This window comes from Nyctereutes procyonoides, unplaced genomic scaffold (genome assembly GCF_905146905.1).
Source record: "Nyctereutes procyonoides isolate TBG_1078 unplaced genomic scaffold, NYPRO_anot_genome, whole genome shotgun sequence".
Lineage (NCBI taxonomy): Eukaryota > Metazoa > Chordata > Mammalia > Carnivora > Canidae > Nyctereutes > Nyctereutes procyonoides.
In genome coordinates, this window is record NW_026575044.1 from 31,937,134 (window position 1) to 31,951,033 (window position 13,900).

At 37.1% G+C, this 13,900-nt stretch overlaps 1 pseudogene; it reads left to right on the top strand.

Moving 5' to 3' along the window:
• Nucleotides 1-10,384: 10,384 nt before the first annotated feature.
• On the top strand, nt 10,385-12,960 carry LOC129508575 (coatomer subunit gamma-1-like; annotated as a pseudogene).
• The last annotated feature ends 940 nt before the right edge of the window (nt 12,961-13,900 follow it).

Here is a 13,900-nt window from a genome sequence, read left to right on the forward strand (position 1 = left end):
TGGCAGCCTTAGAATACTCGGAATCAATCTCATCAAGTGAATGAAGAGGTGATTAAGAGTAAACAAGAAGCTAGTAGCAGAACAATGTGAATGTACTGAATTGCTCACTTTAATTTTACATTATGTGGATTTTGATTCAATAGATTATATTTTAAGACTCAGTTTCTTTGGGATCCCTGGGTGGTGCAGCGGTTTGGCGCCTGCCTTTGGCCCAGGCGTGATCCTGGAGATCCAGGATCGAATCCCACGTCGGGCTCCCGGTGCATGGAGCCTGCTTCTCCCTCTGCCTGTGTCTCTGCTCTCTCTCTCTCTCTCTCTCTCTCTCTCTCTCTCTCTGTCACTATCATAAATAAATAAAAATTAATAAAAAAAATAAAAAAAGACTCAGTTTCTTTTAAAGTTATATATATAATATATAACATATATATAGCATATATAACATAACATATATATTATATATATATTTGGTGAGATGTTCTCCTTTACTAATTCCTTCTATGTTAAACTTATGATGTTCATAAGAGATATGGTTTATGGTTTTTCCAAGTCCCTAAATACATTGATTATACCGAAGATAATTCTTAACCAGGATGAGAATCAATGATACCATTTGAAACTACTGTTTAAGCTGACTCATGTCCCAACCTCAAATATGATTCAGCAGGTCTATATTTACAGCCATGGCATCTGTATTTATGAAAAGTTGTTTAGATGTCTCAATCTACATTTCTTGTATTGAATTCTGCACTAAATCACAAAACTATCTCTATTATATTAGGGACAATTTAATTGAAAAAAATTGATGATAGCTTTTAGATACCACATATTAATATGGGACACTGTATTTGCTTGGAAGCTAAACTCCACACTATATTACACTATGCAATGAATGGTGCATGACTAAACATGCACTTACTTGGGACAAAACTGGAGTGGAGATGATGACTGATAGATTTCAGTACATGTTCGACATTTATGATTCTAAGGCAATGCACACTACTGTAGGGGGAAGCCAGTTAAGAGTGATATGCTTTCTTCTGGGACATCAGCATCAAGGTTTCATAGAACAAGGAAAATAGGAAAATGAGATGGAAAAGAGAAAGAAAGCAGCTGTAACTAAAACATGAAGGACCAGCAGAAGAGAACAAATTAAGGCTGTAGGTTCAATTTTTGCAAGAATATTACCACCACCCGGCCACCTACATGTAAAAGGAGAGAAATTCACTCTTCCTCTTAATGGGGATGGTAAGTTTCAGAAAGAGCACGTAGAGTAAAAAGGACTGTTGAGAACAAATTGGAAAATACACTCTTCCTCTAAACATTAAAAAAACCCACTTCTTTATTTAATCCATTGATAAAATTGGTATAGAAAACGTTTTAGATATTTAGATCAAAATTGTTTGTGCTACATAACATTTTTAGTTGATTAGTTATTATGTGAACAGCTTTCTGATTAAGTTAAGATTTCCTATATATTTTAACTCTTTATAATTTATCAGAAATAAATGTTTCCTCACCTTTATTTTTCAGAATTTATTATTAGATTAAAAATATCTTAAAATATCTGTGATTCTTCAGAGTATTAAATATAAACAACATAAGCATGTGAAATTTTTGCCTCTGTAGTTATTTATACTTATTTTAAGAAGTGTGATTTACAGAGATATCTGTGAGGATTTTGTAATTATTACAAAAATTCAGTAAAACCTACAGATCGTGAATAGGTACATGAAAAGATGCTCAACATCACTAATACTCAGGGACATGCAAATCTAAACCACAGTGAGATACTACCTCACACCTGTCAGAATGGCTATTATCAAAAAGGCAAGAGGAGGGGTGCTTAGACAACTCATTTGGTTGAGTGTCTGACTCTTGATCTCACCTCAGGTTTTGATTTCAGGGTTGTATGTTCAAGCCCCTTGTTGGGCTCCATGCTGGGCATGGAGACTACTTAATTAAAAAAAAAAAGAAAAAGAAAAAGAAAACAAGAAATCATAAGTGTTGGCAATGATGTGGAGAAAAGAGAACCCTCATCACTATTGCTGTGAATGTAAGTCTAAGTCTGTGCAGCCACTAATGGAAAAGAGTATGGCAGTTCTTCAAAAAACTAAAAATAGAACTACCATATGATCCAGTAATTCCATTTCTGGGTATTTATCCAAAGAAAATAATACCACTAATTTGAAAAGATGTAAGTGCCCCTATTTTCATTGTGGCATTATTCACAATTGCCAACATATGGAAACAATCAAAATGTCCATTGATGAGTGAATGAATAAAGATCTGATAGGATAAAGAAGATACGATACACACACAAACACATACTACTCACCCACAAAAAAAGAATTAAATTTTGCTGTTTGCAGCAACAAGGATGGAACTTGGGATATTATGCTAAGTGAAATAAGTCAGACAGAAAAAATATCATATGATTTCACTTATATGTGGAATCTGGAGAACAAAACAAATAAAATAAAACCAAATGTATAGATGCAGAGAACAGACTGAAGGTTGCCAGGGGAAAGGATGATTGAGAAGTGAGTGAATGAAGGAAAGGGATAACAAGGTGAAAAATCACAAGTCATAAAAAAAAAATATGTTATCAGAATGTAATGTGACAATTGTCAATAATATTGTATTGCATATTATGAAGCATTTTATGGTGATGGAGGTAACTAGACATATAGTGGTGATTATTTTGCCGTATATACAAATATCAAATCATTATGTTGTACACTTGAAATTAATATAATGTTATATGTCAATTATACCTTAATTAAAAAAATCAGTATAATATACTTTAGTTACTATTTTAATGTATTGTAGTTTCATGATAAACTAATATAATGCCTCTTAGAGAAGCAACAAAGGAAAACAGAGTAGTTTGGCAGTTACTTTTATGAGATATTTTCTGACTTTATTGATACTTTTTTTGGGAATGCAAGCTTTTTGTTGGTTTGATTGCTTGGTTCTTATATCTTGTTCTTCTTTTAAAAAAATAAGTATGCTTTTAGTTATTTCCAGGAACTCTGGGAAAAGAAAATATCTAGCTAGGCAATATTTCATTAAATAATTATGTGTAATATGTAGATCAACTTTATTAACTTATATTGAGGTGATTAAATTAGATACGTTTCTATTGAATCAAACCATTTGAATTTTTAAAAAGATTTATTTACATATTGGAGAGAGAGAGAGAGAGTACATGAGTTAGAAGGGCAGGAGCAGAGGGAGAGGGCAAAAATCTCAAGTAGACTCCCCACTGAGCAAGGAACCCATTGCAGGGCTCCATCTCAAGAACTTGAGATCATGACCTGAGCCAAAATCAAGAATCAGACACTGATCCACTCACCAACAGAGCCACCCAGGAACCCTGAATTATTTTTTGATTTACAACTGATTTTCATTTGTCTTGAAATTGATAATGAGATCATATCAATAATCAATGAAGCTATCAAACTGCCTATGATTTGACGATACTCCAAATTGAGATTTTTTGTAGTCTCATATAAACCATTTTTAATTTACCAAATGTTTTTTGTGAAAGATGACCAATATTTAGAATCTGAGTTACAAAATATTTTATTATCCATTTTTCTAAACTTTTATAATACTATCATATATGAATGGGATAGAATAAGATAGTGAATTTAGGATATTTGAAAGGATATGGCTTATAACATGCTATTGGGAATTTTTCCAAATATAGTCTAGCTAAGTCAACTAATGAAATAATTGTTTACATACTACATGAACACCTAAGGTTTTTCTTAGTTTAATACTGTCTATACTACTATACTAGTATTAATCCACTAATATTATAATCCTACTAATACTGATATACTAATATATAGTACCATGTTCGTATTATGATCAGATAATGAAGTAGGCAACACTTACATTTTTTAAACCTTTTTTTAAATTTTTTAATTTATTTATGATAGAGAGAGAGAGAGAGAGAGGAGAGAGAGAGAGGCAGAGACACAGGCAGAGAGAGAAGCAGGCTCCATGCACCGGGAGCCCGACATGGGATTCGATCCCAGGTCCCCAGGATCGCGCGCTGGGCCAAAGGCAGGCGCTAAACCGCTGCGCCACCCAGGGATCCCGGCAACACTTAAATTGCACTAATTCTTAGTATACTGGATTTTATTTTAATTTAAAAAATGGCCTGTGTTTTAAGACAATAATGATCTGGGAAAATAATCCAGGAATTTAATTTTCTAATTCACTAAATTTTAACTCAAGCTATTAATGCAAGTGCTTCCATAGATTTTCAGTTAATTCTTTTGCATAATCATTTGAAAATAGTACTTCTCTCTCTCTAGCTTATGTATATATACACATACATCAGCATATATTTATGATTTGACATATTCAAAGCCACTTTTATGTGAATGTTCTATTTTCCAACCAGACTATGATATTTTTAGTGTCTATTCCTTTTATAAAATCCAGTAGAGTTATGTTTTAATGTAAGTTTATGATATTTGCCACATCTTTATAAAGTCTAGATTTAAACAAAATCATGATTCTAGAGATTTCTGCCCAGTATCTTGCCCAAAGGTATGTGGCTCATAGTTGTCATCTCGGCTTCCAAATCAGATAATTTGACTCTAGAGACCATTTTTACAAAAAACACCTCTTGGGAATTAGACAGTACGGCCTCTAAATGTTAGTTTTTCAAGTTACTGCCTCTATGGCCTCGAGCAAGTTATATACCCCTCCTGAGTTTCAGTTTCTTTATCTGTAAAACTGGTGTAATAAAATCTAGTGCATAGGTATGTTAGAGAAGTAAGATTTAAAAATAGTGCATAGTGTCTAGTAGATTTTAAACATAAGCAGACAGTTAAACTGTATTATTATTTTGATAAATTGTTTCTTGTTAGAGGTGAGAAACTTTCATCTTCGAAATTAGATTGGCTCCACCTAAAATATAGTAAGTTTTTAAACACACATTTTTTTAAAGAGTTATTTATTTATTCATGAGAGACACACAGAGAGAGAGGCAGAGACATAGGCAGAGGGAGAAGCAGGTTTCTTGGGGAGCCTGATGGGGGACTTGATCCCAGGACTCCTGGATGATGACCTGAGCCAAAGGCAGACGCTCAACCACTGAGCCATCCAGGCATCCCCATAGGAAGTTTTTAATATATATTCAACACTTTATTCAAATGAATAGAGGATTTAAGGCTATCAAACATATTTTGAATTTAGGTGGACATTTTCACCTAGTTAATATAGGGATAAAAGGCAAACTATGTTTAGTTCATTGTGAGAAGGGGACTGAATAATGCATGGAATGAAAAGTGCATTCTCAAATCGTTCGAATAAGTCTTAGATAAGCAACACTTCTTAACTAGATAATTGAGGTAATCTGTAGTTTGCCATGTGTAAACAGCATATTTGTTTTGGTGAATATAATCAGTGTGGACTCAAATGAATTACTGTCCAGATTTAAAACCTAGCCAAAAATACTATATTAAATTCAAAATTTAGCATTTTTGTGATTGCTCTCCTATTCAAAACCGTACTTGCTCTTAGCTGGGTACTTACAAGAGCATTGCTTTTTCTTTCTTTCTTTTCTTTCTTTCTTTCTTTCTTTCTTTCTTTCTTTCTTTCTTTCTTTCTTTCTTTCTTTTTCTTCTTCTTCTTCTTCTTCTTCTTCTTCTTCTTCTTTCTTTCTTTTTTTCTTTTTTCTTTTTTTTTAATGGTTTTCTATTCCTAGGCAAATCACCCAGTTGGTCTCTGAAGATAAATTTTTAAATGCTTGGTGTCTACATTTTTCTGAGCTTTTCTAATCAGTTTGAAATGCAGTTGTGTCTTATAAGTTCAGAGAATTAAATGGCAGTTTCTGTAGTCTTTACAAATCAGAAATGAATTTGTCTCAGGCCTAATCTATTTACTTATGTTTTTAGAAATTCAATATATTCACAGATGGATATTATGTAGCCAGCATTTTCTGGTGTTCTAACATGCAATATATATAACAAATTGCCAGCTAGGTTATTATATGTTTGAGAGTTTTAATTGCTGTGTACTTCAAACATTTTTTACACTGTGCCATCTGGCACATGGAAACGTTAATGAATTTTTAAACTTAATGGGATATGCTTTGCATCAGGAGGGTCTGAAAATTAGTTGTTCACCATTGGTAAATGACAGATTTATCAACACAAACTTATAAAATAGCAATCCATTGTTTTGTTCCATTAAGGTAGCAACACATTTTTAAGTGCTAGTAAAAGTTATTCAAACAATTGTCTAAATGGAAATAATTTATAAATATAGTAGCTCTCCTTACTATTTAAAGAAATTGCATCTGTAATAACATTTTTTCTTTGAATGTAGTCTTAGAAAGGTATTTTTGATATCAAGTAGAATAATCCACTCAGATTTTAAACAAATTTATAGACATGTTGGAAAAGTCTGCTAATGTTTTCAAGAGCTCTTACTGAAAACTTCTGTCTCTGTAATTTAAAGGCACTCTCTTTTATTAGTCTTACATTTGTATTGTAACTACATCTTATGTACATTAAATCTGGCAATAATATAAAATGACTAGCTGCCAGAACATCTAATTCAAAACAGGATAATCCACTGTGCTCTTCTCCCCTAATAATCTTAGTTTCTATATAATTTGGTGTTCCTCCTTCCAAAAAGTATACTAAAGAATGAATTCCCTGTAGTCCTGTCAAAAGGGAAGATGCAAAGAACCTGTCAAAAATGCAAGCAGTAAACAGATCCATTTAATAGTATAAAAAACAGGAAATAGTTGAAGTGATCTTTTGAGTAAATTGGAAAAAATCTCTTTAAAAAGAATATATATGTGGAAATTGCAAAAAAATATTATCATAATCGTTAGAATCATAAATGAACATTTATAAAGTATAAAAAACCGTAATAAAAAACAAAATAAAGTCAACTTCAAACCAATAATTCAGGTTTTTTAATCATTATAGCAAGTAGCATAAAATTAATCTTTAATTCTCCATAAAAACATTCCTTCTAGGAAGTCACTAGAATGCCTATGATTATACCAACATACCACAAAAGATTTGTTAGCTAGGCATGTTTATAATATACCTTGTTTTAACGTACAGCTGTAGTATGTAAATATATACATCATAAGCATAGGTGTTCACTGCTTAAACTATTGCTTTGCTACTAAAACTTGGAGTATTTCAATAAACTCATATTCATTTTAAATAATTCCACTAGAGAGTTGATGAGAATCAAGAAAAATTCCTTCAAAAAATAATTTTCAAATCATTTTCCCATCAATTCTCACCTTTTCTTCCGAACAGCATCCTTACTGGAGTTAGAGATGGTGGAAGGTGGAGGTCAAAGGTAATGGCTCGGGATCCCTGGGTGGCGCAGTGGTTTAGTGCCTGCCCTTTGGCCCAGGGCGCGATCCTGGAGATCCGGGATCGAATCCCACATCGGGTTCCAGGAGCATGGAGCCTGCTTCTCCCTCTGCCTATGTCTCTGCCTCTCTCTCTCTCTCTCTCTCTCTCTGACTATCATAAATTAAAAAAAAAAAAAAAGGTAATGGCTCCCTACAGGGTGTTATGGAAAGGAGCTGCCGTTGCAGATTTGCAGATGCCAACTCTTACCAGGTTGGCTTTTTTTAGTACTACCAGCAAATGCAACATGTCTTTCAGTCTGGATAAATGGTCTTGTGGGAGTGGACAAAATTGTCCCATCAGAGAGAATTTAGGAAAATATCAAGACACACAGCAAAGAATGAAAGACCTTTGGAGATCTTTGGGGAAATGGAGATATGAAGGGTCAGAGTGGATGGAAATGTGAAACAAAGGAAGAGATCAAATAGAAGTATTTCATATCTCTGCCTCTCATAAAGCCACATTTTATTTGAAGTGATGGTGCTCTACCAATCTCTAGTCAACCACTTACTGCTTACTCTCATTTTCTGGTAGGCTCTGCAGTTGTGTGCTGTTTTCTTTTCTTTTTTCTTTTTCTTTTTTTTTTTTTTTTTTTTTTTTTGCTGTTTTCTTTTCAAAACCTCAGCTATTCCAAGTTACTTAGAAGACTGCCAATAGTAGAGAAATTGTATAGGTTATGTCCTTTCCTTTTGCTCCCAGTGTGCTTACTATTTGGACAGTATGAATTAGTTACATATTTAATTGTTTGCTAATTGTATCATGTGTTGCTTGGTTTCTCAATGAGATTGGTTTCTCAATGAGATCTTAAGCCCCATGAGGGAAGGGATTCTTATTTTTCATTGTTTTTAACAGTTAGCTCAAAATACATTATTCCCAATAAATACTGCCCTCCCAGACCTTGCCCTGTGTATCTCTTCTTTTGGCTAGTCCTGATTTTCACCCTTTACAATAAAAGCATAACTATAAACATAGAGCATTCCATGAGGAGTTCTTTTTTTCTTTTTTTTGAAGATTTTGTTTATTTATTTTAGAGATAGAGAAAGAGGGTGGGGGGGAGTAGAAGGAAGGGGACAAGCAGAATCCACACTGAGTGCAGAGCTCAAAGCAGGGCTCGATCCTATGACTCTGAGATAATGACCTGAGCTGAAATCCAGTCAGACACTTAACTGACTGAGACACCCAGGTGCCCCTTCATGAGGAATTCTTAACAAAGCTGTTATTCTTGTTTAGCCCTACCATTTTCATCTATAGAGTCCTGACCAACTGGAAAGTAAGGAGGGAAAGTGCTCATAAGGATAGTCCTCCCGGCTGTCACATGTGCATAGCTTGGTTTATAGCTTGCCATAGTGTTTCCCATTGATGCTGAGGGTTTTTATGTCCATCCTATGTGTGCTGTATTGATTTTGTAGGCCATGGACCTGTGACCTTGACCTCTAGGATGCTTATAGTGCTTTGTGATGTAGGCTTTTCACTGTTGCTCTATTATAGCCCATGCTCTCCAGTGGGTGGGCATGGAGGAGACTGGGTCAGAGAGTGATCTGAGCCCTCTACTATCCCACTTTAAGTATTATTTCTGTGATAATCTTAAGTTTCTTGAGCATTTCTCCTCTCTTTCCTTAGAAGACTTTAATAGTTACACAACTGAGAGTTTAAAGGGATGTGTCTTGGATCTTAATCCCATAAAAGGTAGGGTGCAGCCAATAGCCTAGATACTTTCGATTCTCTTCTTCTGACCCTTAAATTTCAAACCCATGTATGCTGGTGAAAGACTTTGCCCACAAAGTCCAGAGTTTAAACTATACCACAAAACTCAAGGCAAACAAGAATAAATCAATGTGACAATGCAATGAAGATAATAGGATTGAAGATCCTTGTTGCAAATAGTGAACTGGAATCTCTTTCTTTCCAGGCTTGACAAGATAACAGCAGTCATTGACTATCCTCTCAGAAGGTAATTACCTCTGGGCCACACCTGTGTTCTAAAGCAATTCTAGGTTCAATGGAGGGGGGTGTAGAGGTGGTCAATGTGCATTTTGTCTGTGAAAATGGCAGCAGAGGTAGTCGCCAAACTACCTCAATGTTTCACGGGAGGTAAAGACTTCAGAATGGAAGTACTACCATGGCTGGATTGGGAGCCAAAGCAAAAGGATCTGCATCAGGATATCATAAGCTAAGGCAAAGATGCCATGAAAATAGTCTTGGAAATTTAACCCCTGAAGGATTGCTTTGCTAGATCTCCAGATGTGATCAGACAAATCTGAATTTGCAATATTGCTTTGAAGTTCCTACACAATAAAGATTAAAATATACACCTTTCTAAACTGACTTCTTCATTACTAAATGATCTTTTCCCTACATGCCAATTAAAGGTTACTTTGTGCTATTGTGTGGTGATACTGGCTACTGGTGGGAACCCTGAAACCTATTTGGCATGGGAGTGGATTCACTTAGTTTTCGCTAGAGTTGTGTGGATATCCCTGTCATAGTAATTGCACATAGCTCAGTCCCTTTACATTTCTACAACTGCATATTTAAAAATTCCCCATTGCCAAAGCTACCACAACTGTCATTCATATATATACATGTTGTTTAAAGAAAGTTTCTGATTAAATCAGATGAACAATCTTATTAAAGCACCATAGGAGCTATATACATTGGAGATTCTTAGGGTGGTACCTAAAAACATCTATGCTCTAAGCCTTAGTCTATATTCGGACCTGATAAAATTAGCTTTTCCATCTTGACTACACCCACGTATATCTAGATAGAAGACTGGTTCAGGTCAAAGGTATGAGTGGGGGTTACCATAATACTTATATTTAATTTTCTTTTTTTTAACTGAAAGTTTATACTAAGAGAATGTTAAGGTGCAAGGTGATGTAGTTGCCGGGAAGTGGCCTGTATGGAACTGCCACTAGACTACTGGTGCTCACTGCACCTAACATAGGGCCACTACTTTGCACATTGCCAACACCACCATGCTGGAGAAATTCAACAAGAGAGACAATGAATCAGGTGGAGGCTCCAACCTATTCTAGTATCTTGAGAAGAGTGCAGTACTCCAGGAGTCCCATGTATTTCTTGAAACTTCTATCAACTCTCAAAAATGTGCCCACATCCTCACCAAGATCCTTTTCCTCATAAACCAAGAGAATGCTTAGGGACCACTGAAGTGACCATGGCCTTTGTTGCCATGACCAAGCTCTTTCAGTCTAATGATCCCACACTCTTTCGGATGTGCTTCTTGATCATCAAGGAGATATCTTGCATTGATGAGGATATCGTTATCATTGCCAGCACCCTGACAATGGAAATGACCAGGAAAGAAGATGACCACCAGGGGCTGGCTATGCGTACCCTCTAATAGATTACTGAGTACCATGCTGCAGGCTGTTGAGTGCTACATGAAACAGGCCCTCATAGACAAGGTGCTCAGTGTCTCCAGCTCTTCCCTGGTATCTTGCTTGCACCTGCTAAAGTGCAGCTTTGTCAAGCTCTGGGTGAATGAGACTTAGGGGCAGGACTCAGTGATAAACCTATAGTCCAGTACCATGCACTGGGGTTCGTCTACCCTGTGCATAAGAAAGACCACCTGGATGTCAATAAGCTGATTAGCAGGTTCACCGAGCACAGTCTCATGACTCCCTTTGCCTACGGCATGATGATGCAGGTGGCCAGCAAGCAGCTGGAGGAAGAGGATGGCAGCCATGACAGCCCACTGTTTGACTTCATTGAGAGCTGCTTGCCCAACAAGCATAATATGGTGGTATACGAAACTGCCCTGTCCATTGTCAATCTGCCAGGCTGAAGTGCCAAAGAGCTGGCCCCAGTTGTATCAGTGTTCCAGATGTTTTGAAGTTCATCCAAGGCCATTGCTGTGTGCACCCTTAATAAAGTGGCCATGAAGCATCTGTCAGGAGTGATGACCTGCAATCTGGACATTGAGAACCTGATTACATACTTGAATTGTAGCATCACCACAGTGGCCATCACCACATTCCTCAAGACGGGCAGCAAAACTGCCTCATGAAGCAGATCTCATCCTTCATGTTGGAGATCTCAGATGGGTTCAAGGTGGTAGTAGTCGAGGCCATCAGTGCCAGAATTATCCTCAAAACATGCTGTGGTCATGAACTTCCTATTCACCATGCTGTGGGAAGAGAGTGGTTTTGAGTACAAGTAGACCATCATGGACTGCACCATCAGCATCATTAAGGAGAATCCAGAAAGCAAGGGAACTCAGGCTGTTGTACCTGTGTGAGTTCATAGAGGACTGTGAGTTCACCATGCTGGCTACCCGTGTCTTGCATCTCCTGGGCCAGGAGGGGTCCAGGAGCAATAATCTATCCATATATATATGCTTCATTGGTCTTGGAGCATAAGGAGGTCTGGGCAGGTGCTATGAGTGTTCTGGCCAAGTTTGGAGCCCAGAAAGAAGAGATGTTACCTAACATCTTGGTGTAGCTTAAGAGGTGTGTGATGAATGATGATAGTGAAGCAAGGGACCAAGACACCTACTATTTCAATATCCTGGAGAGGAATATAAGGCCCTCAGTTCAGGCTAAATCTTAAATGGTCTGACTATTCTCCTCACTGGTATGGAGAGATCTCTGCAGCAGTAAACTCTAGATCCATCAGAAAAACCTATTGACCTCCAGTCGGTGCCCCTGGCCACCATGCCAATGTCAGAGAAGAGAACCAAAAGCACCCCCATCACAGCTGCCAAGCAGCCTGAGAAAGTGGTAGCCACCGAGTAAGAGATCTTCCAGGAATAGCTGGCCACAGTACCAGAGTTCCATGGGTGGGGTCCCTTCTTCAAGTCCTCACTTAAACCTGTGACCCTCATTGAGCCAGAGACAGAGTATGTCATCACTGCACCAAACATACCTTCACAGACCACATGGAGTTCCAGTTTGACTTTAGAGACACACTCAATGACTAGACTTTGGAGAACATCACAATGCAGATGGAGCCAGCCCACAGAAGCCTACCAAATGCTCTGCTGCAAGTCTGCCCCAAACCTATCCTACAACCAGCCTGGGACCTGTTACACACTGGTGGCACCCCAGATGTGGAAGGAAGACCCCACAGATGTGGCCTGCACATTCAGCTGCATAACAAAGTTCACTGTCAAGGACTATGATACCACAACTGGGGAGATTGATGATGAAGGCTATAAAGATGAATATGTGCTGGAAGATCTGGATGTCATCATTGCTGATCACATCTAAAAGGTCATGAAGTTGAACTCTGAAACAGCCTGGGATGAGGTAGGGGATGAGTTTGAGAAGGAAGAAACATTCACCTTGTCTAGCATCAAAACACTTGAAGAGGCTGTGGGTAATATGGTGAAATTCCTGGGAATGTCCCCTTGTGAGGTCAGACAAAGTGCTGGGTAACAAGCATACCCACACATTGCTCCTGGCTGATGTGTTCCAGGGTGGTCATGGCATCCTAGAATTCTCAACTGCTGCTTTTGGACATGGTAAGAATGCAGATGACAGTAGGAAGTTCAGAGAAGTCAATAGATATCATCTTGACATCTGTGGGCTAAGACACCAAACTACTTGGACCCTATTCCTGCCCTTTTCTTAGCACTATGCAGAAGTCACACCTACCTCCTGAACCCAGTGGAAACTTCCTTCCAAACTTCAGTATTCAAAAACAACTAGGAATTACTGAAAAAAATAATTTGCTTAAATTTAACTCCTGCCCACTACTACTAGAGGTTACCTTTTTTTTTTCTTTTTAAGTTTCAATAGGGAATGATTTTAGCTTGTCCCAGAACCTGCTATCCTGCCTGTCAAGAAAAGGATATCCAAGTGAATAAAATACATGCACTTCCTCTTGAATTTATATCCAAGGAAACCATCTTATCCTGATAAATCAATCAGCAGGTATTTTAAAAATAAATAAATAAATAAATAAATAAATAAATAAATAAATAAATATTAAGTTATAGGAATAAATACACATAGACATTTGGGATTTTACCAAAGAATCGCCTTGTCAGAATTTGTGTTAATGGAGCTTAAACTAGAGATGAATGCTGGTGATAATTCTGGAACTTTATGGCCTGACATACCTTGTCTTTAACATCTTCCCCAGGATTCTGAAATGTACCACAGAGAACTGAAGTGGTTAGGCACTGGAGGTGTTTGAGCTTGTCTCTGATGTCAAGAATCTTACAACTAACACATTACCTCGTGGTAATGGTTTTGGAATAATGTGCAAAGCCAAGTCCTGCCTTACAATGCTGTGGTCTATGATTCCTAGGGAAAAACAGAGCAAAAACAGAATAGCAGAGAAAACCTTTATTTTTGAGAAAACAAGTGCATCCAAATGTATGGGTTCAATTATTTTGGTGGAATCTAACTACCACATTGGGGCTGATGCAGAGAAGTTCCTACAGGAAATGTCAGGCTCAAATCTCCTATATCCTGTCCCTGGGAAAAGCTGGTAAGCCTCTATGGTTTCTGCCTTAAAGCCTCCAG